Below are 21738 nucleotides of genomic sequence, written 5' to 3'. Positions count from 1 at the left end.
CTAAAATAAAAGTTAAAAAAAAAAACAACAACACAGAAGGATCTTCTCAAAAGAATGAGAATAAAATCTTTGGAAAGAACAAAAGGGGTGGTGTGTGTATTGCTCCCTAGAGAAAAAACATCCATAACTTTGTACTTAGGATTTACCCAAAGGAAAGCAAAACTAGAAGCTGGCAAGCCCTTCAGGTAAATAAAAGTCTTGCTGAGCTTTTTGTAACCTTTTAAAAATTAAGAAAAGCCCATCTCCTTTTGATTAGTGTGAAGAAAGCCACAAGAGTTACCACTGTTCTCACTCTAACAAACAAAACTATCTGCATAAGCTACAAAATTAGTTTTCGGTTTGTTGGGTGATTTTTTTTTTTTTTTGGTCTTTATTTTTGTTTTGTTTGTAACTCATTAGATTACTGAGAATGCAAAGAATCTACATGAATTGCACTCCAGCAAGTGACAAGCTGCTCCATAGGAAACAGAAAATTTTCTCTCCTACATGCTGATTTTCAATTATGACAAAGCAGCAAAAAATAAACCCAACAGAAAAAAAAAAAGAAATCAACAGAAAATATAATGCACTTTTAACGGATATGTGTGGATTGGTTTGATAAACTAGAATTCCAAGAAACTGTAGCTACAGAGTAAGCCTTTCTCTGCCAACTTTCTGTAGAGCTTCACCATGTGCTCAGACCGAGATCAGGGGTGCAAGCTGAGAGAAATCTGAGGCATTGCAGGCCTTCATGTAAAATAAGGCAGCTGCCTTTTTTTTATTTTTTATTTTTATTATACTTTAAGTTCTAGGGTACATGTGCATAACGTGCAGGTTTGTTACATACGTATACCTGTGCCATGTTGGTGTGCTGCACCCATCAACTCGTCAGCACCCATCAATTCATCATTTATATCAGGTATAACTCCCCAGTGCAATCCCTCCCCCCTCCCCGCTCCCCATGATAGGCCCCAGTGTGTGATGTTCCCCTTCCCGAGTCCAAGTGATCTCATTGTTCAGTTCCCACCTATGAGTGAGAACATGCGGTGTTTGGTTTTCTCTTCTTGTGATAGTTTGCTAAGAATGATGGTTTCCAGCTGCATCCATGTCCCTACAAAGGACGCAAACTCATCCTTTTTTATGGCTGCATAGTATTCCATGGTGTATATGTGCCACATTTTCTTAATCCAGTCTGTCACTGATGGACATTTGGGTTGATTCCAAGTCTTTGCTATTGTGAATAGTGCCGCAATAAACATACGTGTGCATGTATTTCTCAAAAGAAGACATTCATACAGCCAACAGACACATGAAAAAATGCTCATCATCACTCGCCATCAGAGAAATGCAAATCAAAACCACAATGAGATACCATCTCACACCAGTTAGAATGGCAATCATTAAAAAATCAGGAAACAACAGGTGTTGGAGAGGATGTGGAGAAATAGGAACACTTTTACACTGTTGGTGGGATTGTAAACTAGTTCAACCATTATGGAAAACAGTATGGCGATTCCTCAAGGATCTAGAACTAGATGTACCATATGACCCAGCCATCCCACTACTGGGTATATACCCAAAGGATTATAAATTATTCTACTACAAAGGCAGCTGCCTTTCAATGAATGGGGTCAGAGGAGCACAGTAGAGAGAGATTTCCCCAGACCCAGAGATCCAGGAGCAGGATTGCAAAGCAAAGCAAGCTCCCTAGTGACCCTTATTACAGAAAGATTGTGAATCAGAATCGTTCACAGTTTGAAAGGCTAGCAACATTGCCATAATACACAAAAATCTCTCCAGACATTCAGCAATGCTGAGTCCCAAGACTATTCTGATGAGAAAGGCATAATCCCATACACTCAAAAATATCTGAAGCCAGTTTTGCACTGAATCAAATAAACCTGCAACAAAGCCAAAACCCAGCTCAACTGCACATCAGAATGATTCAGCCCCTAATTCTAACATTCTGACAGAGTAAATGTATGCTCTTTGCTGGAGGTAAACATTATTTATTTCAATCATTACTTTTATACATAATATTCAGGATACTTTTTTTTTTTTTGAGACGGAGTCTGGCTCTGTGGCCCAGACTAGAGTGCAGTGGTGCCATCTTGGCTCACTGCAGTCCCCGCCTCCCAGGTTCACGCCATATTCCTGCCTCAGCCTCCCGAGTAGCTGGGACTACGGGCGCCCGCCACCACACCCAGCTAATTTTTTGTATTTTTAGTAGAGACGGGGTTTCACTGTGTTAGCCAGGATGGTCTCAATCTCCTGACCTCGTGATCCACCCACCTTGGCCTCCCAAAGTGCTGGGATTACAGGCGTGAGCCACTGCACCCGGTCAATACATTTTTATTCCCACATAATATTTATACGTATTTATGAGGTACATGTGATATTTTGTTACATGCATAGAATGTGTAATGATCGAGTCAGGGTCTTTAGGGAATTTATTACCTTGAGTATTTATCATTTCTATGTGTTGGGAACATTTAAAGTTCTCCTTCCTACCTGTTTTGAAATATACAATACATTGTGTTAAGTGTAGTCATTCTACTCTGCCTAGCAAACATTTACCCTCAAGTAGACCCCAGTGTCTATTGCTCCCTTGTGTTCATGAGTTTTCATTATTCAACTCCCACTTGTAAGTGAAAATATGTGGTATTTGGTTTTCTGTTCTTGTGTTAGTTTGCTAAGTATTATAGCCCCCAGCTTCATCCATGTTCCCACAAAAGACATGATCTCATTCTTTTTTATGGCTGCATAGTATTCCACGGTATATATGTACCACATTTTCTTTATCTGACTGTCATTAATGGGCATTAGGTAGATTCCATGTCTTTGAAATTGTGAAAAGCTATTGTGAATAGTGCTGCAATGAACATTCACATGCATGTGTCTTTATGGTAGAATGATTTATTTACATTCCTTCGGATAGATACCCAGTAATGAGATTGCTGGGTCAAATGATAGTTCTGCTTTTAGCTCTTGAGGAGTCATTATAATGCTTTCCACAATGGTTGAACTAATTTACAATCCCATCAACAGTGTATAAGTGTTTCCTTTTGCCCACCACATTGCCAGCATCTATTATTTTTTGACTTTTAATAATAGCCATTCTGACTGGTATGAGATGGTATTTCATTGTGGAAACCAGTAACATTTTATTTGTTAAAAGTTAACAGCTTCAGAATAGATCTAAATGCAACTTTTCCAAAAAATAGCAAAAAGTACAGTGTAAAGCATCTCCTCATTAAATGCAAACTTTCATTTTGTGATGCACTGCAACAAAGTTTTGCATATACCTTGATGCAAAGAAAATTTTAAGTTGCATCCTGTTTAAAAAAACACAAACAAAACTTTTACGAACTGAACAAGGATGACTACAACCATGAAAAAAACTTCAAAGAAAGAAAATTTTCCTCCAAGAAAGCATATTGCTTTGTTTATATACAACATGTACACAAGAGTCTTAACTGTACCAAAGGCAATATTTTATACTTAAATTACAGATCCATGAAGGGAAAGAGTTTAATATACCAAAGATAATTTGTTATTTGATGCCCTTAATTTCAATATTTGGGGATATTTTTAAAGTTTTCTCAAAAAATGGCATTAATAGTAGCTCTGTACAATTATATTTAAGGGAATAGGAAAATGAAAACACCCTTATATCATATTTCACAAACTGTTCTAAAGACAGCAAATTCTTGCTCAGCTGCTTTTCCTTGCTGTAAAATAAGCTACCAGTAATTCTAAACCAATCTAGAATGCATTGTTTCTGGACTAAATATAAGCAAGCATACTTACAAAAATGCTTTGCAATGAGTATTTGGCCTATTTGTCCCCATAGCCATAAAAAATAATGTGATCATGTCTTTTGCAGGAACAGGGATGAGTATCAAATAGCTAAGGAAAGACTAGAATTTATTCTTAAATTCTGTGACTTCCAAAAATCTCTTATCACTAGAAGTACTGGCAAAATATCAGATATTAAGGATCAGACTTAATTCTTTGATATAAGCATGAAATTGTTACTGATAGCTTTCCAGGGCCAGCATAAACCATTAAGTATCCCAAGAAGCGACAACAATGAAGTCTAGTATACAATGCAAGGCAGGCTGAATGATAACGATGTTTTGTTTTACAGGAAAAGGCAACATTAATAATATACTCTAGAGAAACTATCACCTACTTGGATGTTTTTAACATTATAGCAACTCAAATGTCAAGCTTCAAAATGACCAAACTTGTAACTTATAGCTGGAACATTTTGCTGAATTTGTCATTATACTATAATTTATAGTGTACAACATCTGAGGACTCAGCACTATCTTGGCAAACAGACTTACTCCTCCCGCCCATCAGAGGTCTGGGGGGTAGGGGTGGACCCCTTTTCTCCCCATCATTACTGAACTTTATACCATACAAGAAATCAGTGAAGGGTAAACAACAAGGTACAATACAATTCTATTATATATTTTGCATCTGTTATTTGTGACATATACAAGTATATTTTTGGTTTTGGAGCTATAAATTAATTTAGCAAGCCTCAAAGTTCATAAATTTTAACTTTTCAAATGAGAAGTAACTTTTCAAATAAAGTTTAGGACTTTATGGCTATTAATTTTACTACCAAAATGTCCGAGGGACTCAATTCATTTAATAATTATAATTCTTCTAAACACCGTTTGAATAATTATTTGTGGACACTAGACTTAAGTACACTAAATCCAAACAGTACACGTATGACCTAAGTTTTGAAGTTTTTCATCTCAGTTACCCATCTTTCAACTTGCTACTTCCTCTCATGCTTTCATTTACTAAATACAAACTGTCAGATTTTTAAACTGAATCCTCTCCTCCAAGGCCCTATCAGATAACTTTGTAAATACGCATTTTCAGCCTTCAAGCACCAACATTTTAATCTGAGACTAATGCCTAGAGCCACATTTCTTGTTATAAGTTCAACACTAAAAATTCATAATTCTGGGGCATTAGCCTAAAATGTACCTGAGAAATGAACCAAGTTTCATATATTTCCATAAATCTTAAAACTCCAAACTAGAATTCCATTATTTTTTAAAATATCTCTAATGAAGGCAACTGTATTTATTACATCCACACTATTAAAGGATAAGTGACAGCAAAAAAGGGACCTACTCATATCTCAGAAGACCAAGATTTGTCATGATAAAGTCTAAAAAAATTGGCAAAGGCAATGAGATCCTAAATACCACTATCATAAAAATAATCAATTTCTATCTTTCTATCTTCCTTCTGCTACAAGAGGAACCAAAGAAGTCAAATAGATCATTGTTCTGTCTGAGCAAACAATGAAATCTTTAAGAACAGGTATATTCCCTGTTATTATCTCAGGGCATTATATTATACCTGTTTAATTAAAAAAAAATCTTCAAAAATAAAAATGAGTTAGCCTTGTGAATATTTTGAAGCAAAGTTTCTTGAATTTCTATGATGAACTCTTCCAGCAATTCAATTTTTCAGAGTCATCACTCAAAAGTCCCTTTGATATGGGAGCGATCCCGTGATTACTGATATGGTTTGGCTGTGTCCCCAACCAAGTCTCAACCTTGAATTGTAATAATCCCCACGTTAAGGACAGGGCCAGGTGGAAATAATTGAATCATGGGCGTGGTTTCCCCCATACTGTTCTCATGGTAGTGAATAAGTCTCACAAGATTTGATGGTTTTATAAATGGGAGTTCCCCTGCACAAGCTATCCACCATGTAAGCCACCATGTAAGACATGCCTTTGCTTCTCCTTTGTCTTCTGCCATGATTTTGAGGCCTCTCCAGTCATGTGAAACTTTGAGTCCATTAAACCTCTTTCCTTTATAAATTACCTACTCTCAGGTATGTCTTTGTTAGCACTGTGAGAACAGACTAATACAGTTACACAACAGCTTCCTTCTTTGTTGTCAGAGCAGCTCTTTGTTCCTTCAGGATCCTAAACTTCTCATTCAAAGTCATCTCTGTCTTTTTTCCAGCACTGTTTATGTCAATTGTAGGGGACCACTTTAGGAACTTTCTTTATTTCACATTGCTTCCATTTTGTTAAAAATGAAGATACAGCAGTATGAATTAATCCTGATTTCTGTGTTACTGGGCATTGCACTGCTGCAGGATTGTCCATAGACAGAGTCAAAATTCCTCTGTTGGTGGTGAAAGTGAGACAGCCAGTTGAGGAGTCCGTGGAAAAACTCCAACCGCCTACACACTGGGAGTAATGCACACCGGCGTGCCACAGAGGTTCCTACCATTTGCAGTAGGAGGAAACTGGCCCCTCCTCTTCCTGGGTGGAGCCTTGGATTCAAATGAGGCATGGAGCGCACTAGCGCCGATTCTGGCTTTGCGGAAAGTCACTGTTCCCTCTTTTATCCTTTTTGCCCAATAAGTTCCATTTTTCTCACTCCGCAAATTGTCTGTGAGCCTAAATTTTTGTGGCCATGGGACAAGGACCATATCTTTAGCTGAACTAAAAAGAAGTGCTGCAATAAAAGTCTGCCATTGATGAGTTCTCTTTCCTACTACATTATTCAGCAATTGCTCTTGTGTTCAACTGGGCCTGAACCTTTAGGCCTCTTCTGAAAAGAAAATTTGCCTAACGCTTGTGTTTGTGATGGTTTAATTTATTTCCACTCTTGGTAAAATTGTCTGGAATGTTATTTTTTTCTGTTTAGCTGGTTAGGTCTCTTGAGAACTGCAGCTGGTTTTTCTGCACTTCCTATTAGTCTCAGAAGGTTTCCCTTCCTTTTTTTTTTTGAGATGGAGTCTGGCTCTGTCGCCCAGGCTGGAGTGCAGTGGCCGGATCTCAGCTCACTGCAAGCTCCGCCTCCCGGGTTTATGCCATTCTCCTGCCTCAGCCTCCCGAGTAGCTGGGACTACAGGCGCCCGCCACCTCACCCGGCTAGGTTTTTGTATTTTTTAGTAGAGACGGGGTTTCACCATGTTAGCCAGGATGGTCTTGATCTCCTGACCTAGTGATCCACTCATCTCGGCCTCCCAAAGTGCTGGGATTACAGGCTTGAGCCACCCCGCCCGGCCTTCCCTTCCTTTTTAACACTAGAAAATAGCGTTCTATATTCCTGTCACTTAGAGATGGATGATACATAGGACTAATTTCTTTGTAAATTCCAGTTGCTTTCCTAGATGCAAGGCCAGTGATAACTCCATAAAGCCATCTCTTTCCAGGCATTACTCTTCCTCTATGGCTCAGACTAGTCTTACCAAAGCCAGAATTCTACTGGATTCTCCATCATACGCTCATCCTGAATTGCCAGGCTCCAGTTAGAAAAGTCTGCTTCTTTCCTTCCTTTCAATTTAGTTTGATGATATCATCCAAAGACATGCCAATTTTGCTGAGATTTTCATTGTTACAGGCTTTCAGGGGCAGCAACGAGGTCACCGTGCCTCCCACCAACCAGGTACCAAAATGGTTCATGGCTGGCAACACCTCACTAGAACAGTCAGCAGAGAAGGGTGAAGTTGGAGGCCTGCCACCTCCCACTCATGCACACAGACTAGCAGCACCTAGGGAGCGTGTAGGCATGCTGGCCTGGTTTAGTGGTATTTTAAAGATTGTTTCAAAATGAATGGAAAAAACGATGTAGATAAAACTAAATAGATCTAAAAGTTGGAGAAAGAGAAAAATAGAAAACAATTTTGTAAGAGGGCATTAATGGGCATGAGGTAGATTCCATGTCTTTGAAATTGTGAAAAGTTATTGTGAATAGTGCTGCAATGAACATTCATATGCATGTGTCTTTATGGTAGAATGATTTATTTATATTCCTTCGGATATATAAAAGGTTTATGGAATTCTTGTGTGGTCAAAAGCTGAGTGAGAGTCAATGAAATCATTCATAAGGTTTTATTAAAATTAGCTTTAGTATTGATAATACTCTAATACAAAGTAAAATTTAGTTTTCTCTTTTGAACAAGATTTTCGGATAGTATTAATGAGAGATAATAAAATTTTTGTTTACCTTTTGAGTCTTAATACAACACTATCAAATGTTGGGTGGACCAAAGGGAGCCCCTACTGGTTCCCCAACATTAAAGAGCACCAAACCAGTTTCCTGTATTTACACCAGATTGGGGAAGTTTCAAAAATCAGAAGGCAAAAATTACAATGAGAAAGCTGATTAATAACGTCCTGGGGCAATGTGGAGACAGGCTAATCAGAAAAAGATGGACAAAAAGGCCCACATCCCTTGGCTCAACCCCTTGCTGGGAACCCAAAGCTTTTTTCACAAGAGAGGGTAAAATGGTCTGGGGGTGGAGTACAGAAGTTCCTGAGACTAGAGCATAAAATATAAGGATTGATAGGATTATAAAAGCTAAAATGTTTACAACACCCCTTCGTGCTAAAAACCCTCAATAAACTAGGTACTGATGGAACATATCTCAAAATAATAAGAGCTATTTATGATAAATCCATAGCCAATATCATAAGGAATGGGCAAAAGTTGGAAGCATTCCCTTTGAAAACCAGCACAAGACAAGGATGTCCTGTGTCACCACTTCTATTCAACATAGTATTGGAAGTTCTGGCCAGGGCAATGAGGCAAGAGAAAGAAATAAGAGGTATTCAAATAGGAAGAGAGGAAGACAAATTGTCCCTGTTTGCAGATGACATGATTCTACATTTAGAAAACCCCATCATCTCAGCCTAAAAACTCCTTAAGCTGATAAACAACTTGAGCAAAGTCTCAGGATACAAAATCAATGTGCAAAAATCACAAGCATTACTATACACCAATATGAGACAAGCAGAGAGCCAAATCATGAATGAACTCCCAATCACAATTGCTACAAAGAGAATAAAATACATAGGAATACAACTTACAAGGGATGTGAAGGATCTCTTCAAGGAGAACTACAAACCACTACTCAAGGAAATAAGAGAGGACATAAACAAATGGAAAAAAAATTCCATGCTCATGGATAGGAAGAATTGATATTGTGAAAATGGCCATACTGCCCAAAGTAATTTATAAAGTCAATGCTATTCCCATCAAGCTTCCATTCACTTTCTTTGCAGAACTAGAAAAAACTACTTTTAATTTCATATGAAACCAAAAAAGAGCCCATATAGCCAAGACAATCTTAAGCAAAAAGAACAAAGCTGGAGGTATCACACTACCTGACTTCAAACTATACTACAAGGCTACATTAACCAAAACAGCATGGTACTGGTACCAAAACAGAGCTATAGACCAATGGAACAGAACAGAGGCCTCAGAAATAACACCACACATCTATGACCATCTGATCTTCGATAAACCTGATAAAAACAAGCAATAGGGAAAGGATTCCCTATTTAATAAATGGTCCTGGGAAAACTGGCTAGCCATATGCAGAAAATGGAAACTGGACCCCTTCCTTACACCTTATACAAAAATTAATTCAAGATGGATTAAAGACTTAAATGTAAAACCTAAAACCATAAAAACCCTAGAAGAAAACCTAGGCAATACCATTCAGGACATAGGCATAGGCAAAGACTTCATGACTAAAACACCAAAAGCAATTTCAGCAGAAGCCAAAATTGACAGATGGGATCTAATTAAACTAAAGAGCTTCTGCTCAGCAAAAGAAACTATCATCTGAGTGAACAGGCAGCCTACAGAACGAAAGAGAATTTTTGCAATCTATCCATCTGGCAAAGGGCTAACATCCAGAATCTACAAGGAACTTAAACAAATTTACAAGAAAAAAACAAACTGCCTCATCAAAAAGCAGGTGAGGGATATGAACAGACACTTCTCAAAAGAAGACATTTATGCAGCCAACAAACATATACAAATTGAAAGCTCATCATCACTGGTCATTAGAGAAATGCAAATCAAAACCACAATGAGATCATATCTCATGCCAGTTAGAATGGTGATCATTAAAAAGTCAAGAAACAACAGATGCTGGAGAGGATGTGAAGAAATAGGAACTATCGTACACTGTTGGTGGGAGTGTAAATTACTTCAACCATTGTAGAAGACAGTATGGCGATTCTTCAAGGATCTAGAACCAGAAATACCATTTGACCCAGCAATACCATTACTAGATATATACCCAAAGGATTATAAATCATTCTACTGTAAAGATACATGCACACATATGTTTATTGCAGCACTATTTACAATAGCAAAGACTTGGAACCAACCCAAATGCCCATCAATATTAGACAGTATAGAGAAAATGTGGCACATTTTCACCATGGAATACTATGCAGCCATAAAAAAGAATGAGTTCCTATCCTTTGCAGGGACATGGATGAAGATGGAAACCATCATCCTCAACAAACTAATACAGGAACAGAAAATCAAACGCCACATGTTCTCACTCACAAGTGGCAGTTGAACAGTGAAAACACATGAACGCAGGGAGGGGAACATCACACACTAGGGCCTATCGGGGGGTGGGAGGCAAGGGAAGGGAGAGCATTAGGACAAATACCTAATGCATGCAGGGCTTAAATCTTAGATGACGTGTTGATAGGTGTGGCAAACCACCATGGCACATGTACACCTATGTAACAAACCTGCAGGTTCAGCACATGTATCCCAGAACTTTAAAAAAAAAAAAAAAAAAAAAAGTTGAAATGTTTAAATAGGCTTTATGTAAGAAAGTTGTGTCTCCTTTACCTAGATGTTTTATGGGAATAGAGATTATATGTAACTGGAGAATATTTCTTCTACCTAGTACTGTAAAGAGAAGGCATATAAATCCACCCTTTGAGCAATATTAATTGGATGCACTAAATGGGAACCAATAAGATTTTCAAGTCCAGAGAGGGTAGAGTAGAAGTTAGAATGCTGCCAGGGACAAATTCTCTATGTGATAGCCCTTTGTAGAATGTTTATTGTAGCTTATAGCAAAAGCCTGTGAATACCTCCCAGCAGCAACTATCAGCACCCCGGACTAGAGAATTTCCACTTGAAGGGCATTTACTGCCTTGCTATGGGATGTTAACTGAAGTTACTCCTATGACTAAAGGACATAAAATGTTTGTTTTTGTTTGTCTGTTTTTGAGACAGGGTCTCACTCTGTCGACCAGACTGGAATCCAGTGGTGCAATCTTGGCTCATTGCAACCTCTGCCTCATGGGCTCAAGCAATCCTCCTGCCTCAGCCTCCTGACTAGCTGGGACTACAGGCATGCGCCACCACGCCTGGCCAATTTTTGTATTTTGGTAGAGATGAGGTTTTGCCATGTTGGCCAGGCTGGTCTCAAATTCCTGGGCTTAAGTGATGCACCTGCCTTGGCCTCCTAAAGTGTTGGGATTACAGGAGTAAGACACCACAAATGGTTTTGAAAGCTAAAATCCTCATGGTGTCTGGGGTGATGTCAGAGAAACATTCTAATGGGGACAGTAGTACCCAAAAGAGTTCCATAATAAAATAGAAGTGGTTTATATAGGATCAGTCTACCTGGGAAGTGCAAAGAGGAGACATTCATGTGCAGGGAGCCTCTTTCCCCCTAGGAATGACTCTGGAACTGTGTGAGGAACTGCTGGATTCTATAGTGTCCAATAAATAGCTCTCACTTGCCTTACAAACAGTTGCTTGGTTTGTGAATGGCAGTACCAAGGTTAATTGATCACACCCTGTTTGGAAGGCTGCTACTCTGTCTGATTAAAGAAGAGTCAAGAAAACCTTGTGTGATGGTTAATATTCACTGTCAACGTGATTGGATTGAAAGATGTAAGGTATTGTTTCTGGGTGTGTCTGTGATAGTGTTGCCAAAGATTAACATTTCAGTCAGTGGACTGAGAGAGGCAGACCCACCCTCAATGTGGGTGAGCACCATCCAGTCAGCTGCCAGCAGGGCTAGAATAAAGCAGGGAGAAGGTGGGAGAAGCTGATTTGCTGAGTCTTCCGGCCATCTTTCCCCCATGCTGGATGCTTCCTGTCCGCGAACATCAGACTCCAAGTTCTTCAGCTTTTGGACTCTTGAACTTACACCAGTGGTTTGCCAGGGGCTCTTGGGCCTTTGGCCACAGACTGAAGGCTGCACTCTTGGCTTCTCTACTTTTGAGGTTTTGGAACTTGAACTGATCGACTACTGGCTTCTTTGTCCCTCAACTTGCAGAGGGCCTATTGTGGGACTTCATCTTGTGATCGTGTAAGTCAATTCTCCTTAATAAACTCTCTTTTATACATACATATATCCTGTTAGTTCTGTCCCTCTAAAGAACCTGGCTAATACACCTTTCTTCTTCTGAGCTACTTAGAGTTTATAACAATTGAGTAAAATATACTTTTGTGAAAAAAATTTACCTTTATTTCTACCTGAATTCTCTAAAATTTGGGAACTATTTGTGAGTATTCTTATTGTATGGCAATATAGTTATTTACATAAATTCAATAAGAATATGTTTCCTTTTATATGAGGACACACTGGAGAAACTGGTTATTTTGCCAAGGCTTTGACTGAAATGGCATATTTTCAAATATGATCTGACTTCTTTGAGAAATTGAGGTTGATTTTATAAAGCTGATATAAAAAAAAAACCCAAAAACCCTTAGAAAGACTGGCCTAGTACCTTCTCTACAGTCCTTTATAAGGTTCCTGATCTGTGGTAAGTAAAGAATGTCACTTTGTTGTTGTTGTTTTTGAGATGGAGTTTCACTCTTGCTCAGGCTCGAGTACAAGGGAACAATCGCTGCTCACTGCAATCTCCGCCTCCCAGGTTACAGTGCTTCTCCTGCCTTAGCCTCCCGAGTAGCTGGGATTACAGGTGCCTGCCACCACACCCAACTAATTTTTATATTTTAATAGAGATGAGGTTTTGCCATGTTGGCCAGACTGGTCTCCAACTCCTGATCTCAGGTGATCCGCCTGCCTCAGCCTCCCAAAGTGCTGGGATTACAGACGTGATCCCAGGAACCTCTAGTTATTTGGAAATCTTTAGAAGAATTCACCCAATTTATACAGTTATTGCAGCCTGATGGCAAATCCCTGGCTTTGTTAGCCTCAAGGCTTTAAAAAATCTGAGATTCTTTATTTAAAAGTTCCAAAAAAGCCAATTTTAAAAGAACTTATATGGCCAATCACTATTCTTGCTGCACTTTATGCAAATAATCAGGTCAAGTATAGTAAGACTAAAATTCATTTTGCAAATAAATTGGTCCTACAATAATTTAGCCTTGGTAGAAATAGAGAAACTTAGAACAAAAATTACGTTTCAGAAAAAAACTATTGTACACCCATGGTTTTTTTTTTTTATTTTATTTTATTTTTTTTAACAGTCTTACTCTTTTGCTCAGGCTGGAGTGCAGTGGCACCATCTCAGCTCGCTGCAAGCTCTGCCTCCCAGGTTCACACCATTCTCCTGCCTCAGCCTCCCGAGTAGCTGGGACTACAGGCGCCCACCACTATGCCCGGCTAATGTTTTGTATTTTTAGTAGAGACGGGGTTTCACCATGTTAGCCAGGATGGTCTTGATCTCCTGACCTCGTGATCCGCCTGCCTCGGCCTCCCAAAGTGCTGAGATTACAGGCGTGAGCCACCACACCCGGCCTAGATTCTAGTCTTAACCATTGTTTTTATTACTTGCCTACCATTTGGACTAAATCCTAAATTATTTTTTGGCTACAAGAAGTCTCTAAAGACAAACCCAGTTTTAATTTTCTTCATGTTGTTTTTAGTTGACTCCCTAATGGAATAGTTTTTTCTTTTTTTGCTCTGGCATACAAATTCTCTTTTTGACTGTAGTCCTTGTGTGAATATTAATGTTATTTATCTCTCATTGTTTTACTTCATCCGAGAAAATAAAAATCATGGTACTGCAAAGACCAGAGATGCTTCAAGAAAGCCTATGCATTTTTCCTCATCTGAAATCCCACTGGGCCTGATCTGTTTCCCATTGCCAATGCACTGCTGCTAAAGCTATACGATATCAAACACCCTTCCTCTAAACTCAAGGACCACTGAAGAAGAGGAGAGTGTGTGAGATTCTAAGAGCCTGATTAGAAAGCTGGAGTGTGGAGGTTATAGCAACTCCATCTTGGATTCTAATCTGCCATGTTAACATCCGATTAACCCCACTTCTAGGAATGCCTCTAAGATTTCTGCCTTATCTAATATCTCTTACATAAGAGCACTTACCAAAAATCCTACCCTTAGGCAAATTCCTACATATTCCTGCTGAAGCATGATTATCCTTTCCCCATGGTATATCACCCCTGGGTCTGGGGAGTAACAGTGAGGGAATCCTTTGTCTCACAGCCACCTGAGACATAGCTTCTGTTTGTAAGCCCCTATTAAATGTTTCTCTCTGAGAAACTGTTTGGTCACTCTCTTTGTTCAGTGTCTCAGCTCCCTTGGCCTTCAGGGGTAGGTTTGCATAGACCTGCTCACTTACCACAGAGCAAGCTTACTCACAGCATGGTGGCTGGGTTGGAAGGGCAAGCAACACAAGAGAGAAAAAGCTAGGTAGAAGCTGTATCCTTTTTATATCCTAGCGTTGGAAATCACATAGCATAATCTCTGCCATTTAATAGCAGTCACAAGCTCCCATCAAAATTCAAGTGGAGAAAAACACTGATACCTATTAACAGTAGGAGAAATGTCAATCACATTGTACATTTTTTTTAAGTGGATGAAATGTGTATGTGTATTTGCTTTTTAAGATGGAGTCTTGCTCTGTCGCCCAGACTGGAGTGCAGTGGTGCAATCTCAGCTCACTGCAATCTCCGCTTCCCAGTTCAAGTGATTCTCCTGCCTCAGCCTCCCGAGTAGCTGGGATTACAGGTGCCCCCACCATGCCTGGATAATTTTTTTCTATTTTTTTGGTAGAGATGGGGTTTCAGCATGTTGGTCAGGCTGGCCTCAAACTCCTGACCTCAAATGATCCGCCTGCCTCGGCCTCCCAAAGTGCTGGGATTACAGGCAAAGCCACACACACCTGGCCTTGTGTGTGTATTTGTATGTGCATTTGTGTATACATCTTTGGGAAATGCAATCTGCCACAACAGGAAAAGAGGAATAAAGGAGCAAATAATAAATGGGATAAATGGAAAACAACTACCAAGATGGGAGTTTTAAACCCAAACGTATCAATAATTACATTAAATATAAACAGTTTAGATCAAACACTCCAATTAGAAGACACAGGCCAGGCATAGTGACTCATGCCTGTAATCCTAGCACTTTGGGAGGCTGAGGTGTGAGGATCACTTGATTCCAGGAGGTTGAGACCAGCCTGGGCAACACAGTGAGATCCCATCTCTACAAAAAAAAAAAAAAAAAGGTAAAAATTAGTTGGGTGTGGTGGGGCACACTTGTAGTCCCAGCTACTTGAGAGGTCGAGGCAGAAGAATTGCTTGAGTCTGAGAGGTTGAGGATGCAGTGAGCTGTGATCATGCCACTGGGTGAAAGAGCTGACTCCACTCTGGGAGAAAGAACTGAAATCCTATCTCTACAATAAATACATACATAGAAATAAAAAAGAAGACAGATTGTCAAACTAGTTGAAAAAGCAAGTAGTTATTTTTCAGAAACACATTGTCAAAAAAAGACAGCTTGAAAGTAAAAGAAAATATATGCAACAGTGTTTGTGTTGCATATATATGTGTATATATAGATGAGAGATGAGACAGACACAGACATAAATACATGCTGACAAGAATGAGCCTACAGAGAGAGAGGTGCTGAGAATGATAATTCAGTGGTGAGTAAACATTGCATCTGTTTCCTGAGAAGCTTAAAAATAAGTGATACTATAGCTTCCAAGTACCATATTTCATTCCTTTTATTGTAATCAAGAAATTGAGTACTTAAGGTCATACAGAAATACATGAGAGTCAGAAATGGAATCTACATTTCCAACTCTTAGTCAAATTGATTAGTATTTCAAACAGAATTTATCAAGGGTCTACACGTCATAGTCACTGACAGATAAGATGCAGTTCCTACTCTAAATAAGCTTAAGGTATAGTATTTCTTCTACATATTGTTACAGTAGGTAGCTAGTCAAGCATGAGTCATGCAGGAGAGAGTTCCCCCCACCCACCAGAATGTGAGGTGACTATCAGGTGATGGTCACTCTGCTTCTCTAAAATAACAATTGGTCACAGTCAGTACCAGGGAAAGGCAGTTTCTCGATAAAAACACCTGAAATTGGTAATTGGCAGCTTTCAGGAATTGGGCGAATGAGCTCGAACATGTGCATTAAGAGGCAAAACGGCAGAGTATGACCTTCAGGGGCATTCTACCAGAATTCGAAAGACAGCCTCAGATGAGCATGTATGAAACTCCAGTAAACACACTGTGCATGCTCACATCCCAAGCATAAGCAGGGCACCATGCATGTGGGCGGTTCCCTTTAACCCTTAAGGGAAGGATGAAGGGAAAGGGGTACAAGATGCCAGAAGTAGGCCAGCACATAAAATCCTACGCTCAAGGTTAAACAAGGCACTTGACCTCCAAGATGCCTGCTTGGGTCTCTCCCAACTGTGTTTTCCTTTCTTTCCCGCTCTAAAGCTTTTTGATAAACTTTTTCTCCTGCTCTGAAACTTGCTTCAGTCTCTTTTACTGCCTTATGCCCCTCAGTTGAATTCTTTCTTTTGAGAAGGCAAGAAATGAGACTGCTGCAGACCCATACAGATTTGCCACCAGTAACTCAGATATTCGCCACCCCAACAATATTATCCATTAAATTTATTTCTATTCAAATATCACATGCATCAACCAGTGTGCCCAAACAGAAATAAGTCAATTAGAAAGTCATTAACTTTAGCTCAACTTATACTTGCTTTTTTTGGTATTTTTTAACATTACATTTCACTACCAGAAATCATTCCTGAATTGCATAAATAGGTATAACGTATATTCAAAGATTCAAGAAATATTTTCACAGAATCTAATTCTAACATGGCATTAGTCTTACATTAAAAGAAAATTACCCTTCAAACAAAATATAAATAGGACCACAGTAGAGTTTCCCAGTACAGTTTTCCTTATAGAATAAGGAGGGCTTATTCTATAAAATTCTAGGCAATAGTCTTTTAAAAGAGGGAGAAATATTGATAAGGATTGGGAAGACAGAATAAAGAAATTTTAACAAATGACTTCTGATAGCCTTTCATTTTCCTCAGAAATATAAATTCTAGCTCAATATCGTCATAATAGCAAGTCCCTACTGACATCTTTTCTAAGCAAATCAAAATGAAAAGACACACTTATCTGAACACTCCTGGCAACTCTATAGCTGTGATTATGAAATGAGCAGAAAGACCAGTTGTCTTCATGAACTGCTAAAATTCCAAACACTGAAGTAAATAAACTGATTTAATTCAAGAGCTGAGATTTTAACTTATTTCCAATCGGCCCAAAAGAAATAGTCCTGATTAAAATACAAAGTACCTGGATTCTTCCTCTTGAGTCTTCTTTACCAGCAGTAAAGGAAAAATGACAGACACTCTACCAAAAGTTGCCCAGAAGGCCAAAACCTCAAATATGCCTTTGGAAGTATAACAGAGCTAACTTAAGTGCTAGGTTACCACATACCTCTTGCTCTAGTTTCCTATTAATTTTTAACAGTTATTGAACCCAATAAATGTATCACTATTTTCCCTCTTCATTTTCTGTTCTCTCTAAATCCCTCCCTCTTAGGGATTGCCACTACATTTTACTCACATATTTTAGTAATTTTCTTTATAGAAGTTGTTTGACCCCTATTGGTACCATTAGGGCATATTTTTCTTCTGCAATAAAATACTCAAGGTAACTTCTGAAGGGATCTGCATTTGCAAATGTTTTCTTTCTTGAGACAACAAAAGCTGAAAAATACAAATGTGATCACAGTAATGAGTAATAAAATATTCAAGACCCACTTTCAGAATTTGGGGAGCACCAAATCTCCTACTAATCCTCCTCAACTAATTCACACAGTTTCTTGAAATAGCTATAGAATGGAGTGTTAGTAGGATTTTACAAGACAATAAAAGGACTATCTCTATAAAAGTTTTGGATCTTTTTTGAGGTGATAAGAGCATTTAAAAAGTATGAACTTAGAGGAAACTACTGGTAAATTCAACTTAATTTTAAGGAAGTCTGATCAGCCAAATACTCCATAAAATACTTGAAAACTACAAGCTGCAAGACTTATGCTACAGATACAACTGATTAAGAATTATTAACTAGGATACATAAAATATTCCTAAAAATGTAATGTCCAAAAATCTCAGGTGAATATGAGAAAAAGTCTTAAACAGGTACTTAACAGACAATGAGACACAAGCATAAGTATATGGGAAAAGGCTTAACTCATTTATTATCAAAGAAATGCAAATTAAAATCATGGGGTATATTTCATACTATAAGGTTGGCAAAAATTAAAAATTCCAAAAATAAGAGTTTGTTAGGAAGTGAATCACTCAGACTCAAGCCATACTAAGGGAATATAAATTGGTACCACCACTTCGGAAAGCAATTTGACAATATCTAATAAATGTGACAATATGAATAACTTTTGACCAAAACTAAACGAATTACAACAACATGCAATGACCTGGATGAATCTTATAAACATAATGTTGTTAGAAACTAGTCATAAATACACATAAATAAATCTTACAAATTTATATTTGCTGAACTAAAACTATAGGCCACACTTTTGGAGTAAATATTTAAACAAAAGCAAGGAAAGGATTACTGAGAGTCTGGATTGTGGTGAAAAATTATTAATGTAGTTTACATTAACAGAATGCAAGTAAGTAAATGAAAAAAATACATACCATGCAACAGTAAGCATAAGAAACCTAAAGTAGTAATGAAAGATTATAAATATCATATATCTATATGACAAGGTCATAAAAATCATGAATCCAAATAATGGATTTCAAGATATATGGGGCAAAAATTGACAGAAAAAAATAGGAAAAATAGACAATTTCATAACCATGAGTGGAGGTGTTTAAATCCTTCTTTTAACAATTGGTAGAAAACTTGAAAAAAATCAGTAAAGGCATAGATTTGAACACTATAATGACCTTACCCTAATCGCCTCAACAACTTCAAATGTACATGGCATGTTCAACAAGATAGGCCATAAGTTAGACCATAAAATCTTGATACATGTAAAAATACTGAAATCATATATTCTCAATGAAATTAGAAATTAATAACAGTAAGCTATCTAGAAAACTCCCAAATATTTGAAAATCAAACATATATATATCTGTGTGTATATATATAGATAGATAGATAGAAAATAAGTCATGAGTCAAAAAGAAATCACACTGGAAATAAGGAAATATTTCAAACTTAATGATGAATAATAATTTATAAGGAAGGCAAAGCTAAAAATGGATAAACTACAACCTAGACTGATTAAAAACAAGAGGGGACACAAATAACAACTCAAAATGAAAGTGGGCTTGTTATTATCGATCCAATTGACATTAATTAGGGAATATTATGAACAATTTTATGCTAACTAACTTGGTAACTTATATGAAATCAATTACTTGAAAAAATTTACTGAAGAATAAATAAGACCAAGAAACATAATAATGACCAACTAAATAAACCAGGATTGGATCCTAGATTGGAGGTGAAATTGCTATAAAGGCCATTACAGGGCATTGGTGAAATTTGAATATGGATAGTATATTATTGTTACATTGGTGTTACATATTTTGAATTTGGTATTTCATGATGGAAAGCAGAACTTTGATGGTTGTTCCAGTCTGTTACTGTACAGCTAAGATTAACTTTGGAATTCTATGGGATCGGAGGTTACTATTTTTAAATTTGGAAACCTTTTAAGTAAAAGCTTTAGGATTTTTGCACTGTGAAACAACCTAGTGAAAATTTCAAGGTCCTTGTCACTTTGTGTTTTAGAATTCACAGAATATGTGCTAATGGGATTATGAATCAAAGAAGCAGGACCGAATTGTTCATTCCTAGGTTTATGGTCAAGAAATTCACAGTAGAGTAGTTTCTACCTCTGAGTAGAAAGATTTATGGCAGACCAATTCTCTAAGAACTAGAAAAGCAGGATTAGAAAGAACAGAAAAGCAAAACACTGAGAACAATTTAAATAGCCAATTGAACATTGGTTAAATAACTGCATGACATCTAATTACATAATAATATGCTATTAATCAAATTTGTTAGTCTTGTCTATTTAAAAATATGGGGAAATGCTTCTAATGTGAAGGGGAGCATGATGCCATAGTAATTGTAAAATACAGGAAAAAAAATTTTTTCATTTGAAAATATACCAAAATGTTAGGTAATTATGAGAAGCAAAAGAGGTTTGTTTTTGCATTCTTGTTTTTGCTTTTTTCTTCCCCAATTTTCTAAAAACAATGTGCTACTTTTGTAATCAGAAAAATGACATGTTAAGAGAGGGAGGAGTCTATTTCATGCTGTTTAAAACATATATTACATATGTAAAACCATTCTATTGAGTCTGAATCTCTATTAGCAGGCTTTATGTAGCATACGTACTAAGCTTACAAAAGTTCCAACTAAGTAAAATTAGTTAACTGATACCTTTTTAATGTAGCAATTATTAAATTTTTAAAAATGTAAAAACCTTTAAAATTACAATATATGTTTGATTATCTCATTAAACAAGTCAGCAAGCCTAATTTAATCTTTCAGGAAAACTAAAGGCCATTATTCTGACATATTCACTGTATTGAACTATAAACCAGTGATGCCCTCTAGAGGTACTGATGGACATGCAGCTTACCTTTCCTGTTGGAATGTGTTTCCTCTCCTTGTTGGCTAAATTTACCAGGGCTGTTGTTTCAGGTGGCAGTACTTGTCTCCCACCTCATTACTAGCACCTAGATCCATGTTCTCAAAATATAATCAGCTTTTAAAGCATGCAGAAGCTCAGGACCTACTCCAGACTTACTGAATCAGAATTTGCATTTTTAAAAGATCCCCCACATGAAAAAATTAATAAATAAAAGATCCCAAATGATTAATATGCACATTACATTTTCAGAATATTGCTTTAGGCTACAAAGGAGAAATTTCTGCTGTCCTAACAATCACATGAAGCTGCTTGGTTTTTGCAGTTACCTCTCCAGTTGTGACTGTTTTTCCATACAGACCTCTTCATCCCTTATTTCCATCTTGCCCTTTATTTTTCTGTGTCTCTGGATCAGAGGGAAAAATTGTATAGAAAATGAGATAATGAAATCCTGTACATAAAATTCCAATGATTTCTTGCTGAATCTTTTACACAGCAGAAGCAGAAGGACATACAGTAGGTCTTCTGTATCTGTGTGTTCCCCATCTGTGGATTCAACCAATTGTGGATCAAAAATGTTGGGGGAAGATGGGAGGGGAAGATGACTACATCTGTACTGAATATGTATACTTTTTTCCTTCTGATTATTCCCTAAATAATCAGCATAACAACTATTTACATAGCTATTTACATTGTATTCACTATTTACATAGCTATTTACATTGTATTCACAACTGTAAATACTATTCATATAGCTATTTACATAGCTACATATTTACATAACTTTAAAATTTACATATTTACATAACTACATTGTGTTCACAATTGCAAATACTATTTACATTGTATTCACAATTGCAAATACTATTTACATTGTATTCACAATTTCAAATACTATTTACATTGTATTCACAATTATAAGTAATCTAAAGATGATTTAAAGTATATGGGAGGATACGCATACATAATATGCAAATACTACATCATTTCATACAAGGGGCTTGGGCATCTGTGGACTT

At 37.4% G+C, this 21738-nt stretch overlaps 1 protein-coding gene and 1 pseudogene across 1 annotated transcript in view; both read right to left on the bottom strand.

The window, feature by feature from the left end:
• BAAT (bile acid-CoA:amino acid N-acyltransferase) overlaps positions 1-21091 on the bottom strand; it is a 32120-nt gene extending 11029 nt beyond the window's left edge. Inside the window, exons 1-2 of the mRNA XM_023202647.2 lie at positions 21049-21091; positions 17644-17786 (exon numbers count right to left, since the gene is read on the bottom strand). The gene's annotated coding sequence lies outside the window, so the exon portion shown is untranslated. The remainder of the gene's footprint in view (positions 1-17643; positions 17787-21048) is intronic.
• Positions 5896-7536, bottom strand: LOC111536825 (annotated as a pseudogene).
• Positions 21092-21738: the final 647 nt, after the last annotated feature.

Source organism: Piliocolobus tephrosceles, chromosome 14 (assembly GCF_002776525.5).
Source record: "Piliocolobus tephrosceles isolate RC106 chromosome 14, ASM277652v3, whole genome shotgun sequence".
Taxonomy (NCBI): Eukaryota; Metazoa; Chordata; class Mammalia; order Primates; family Cercopithecidae; genus Piliocolobus; species Piliocolobus tephrosceles.
This window is presented reverse-complemented; position numbering and strand designations above follow the sequence as displayed.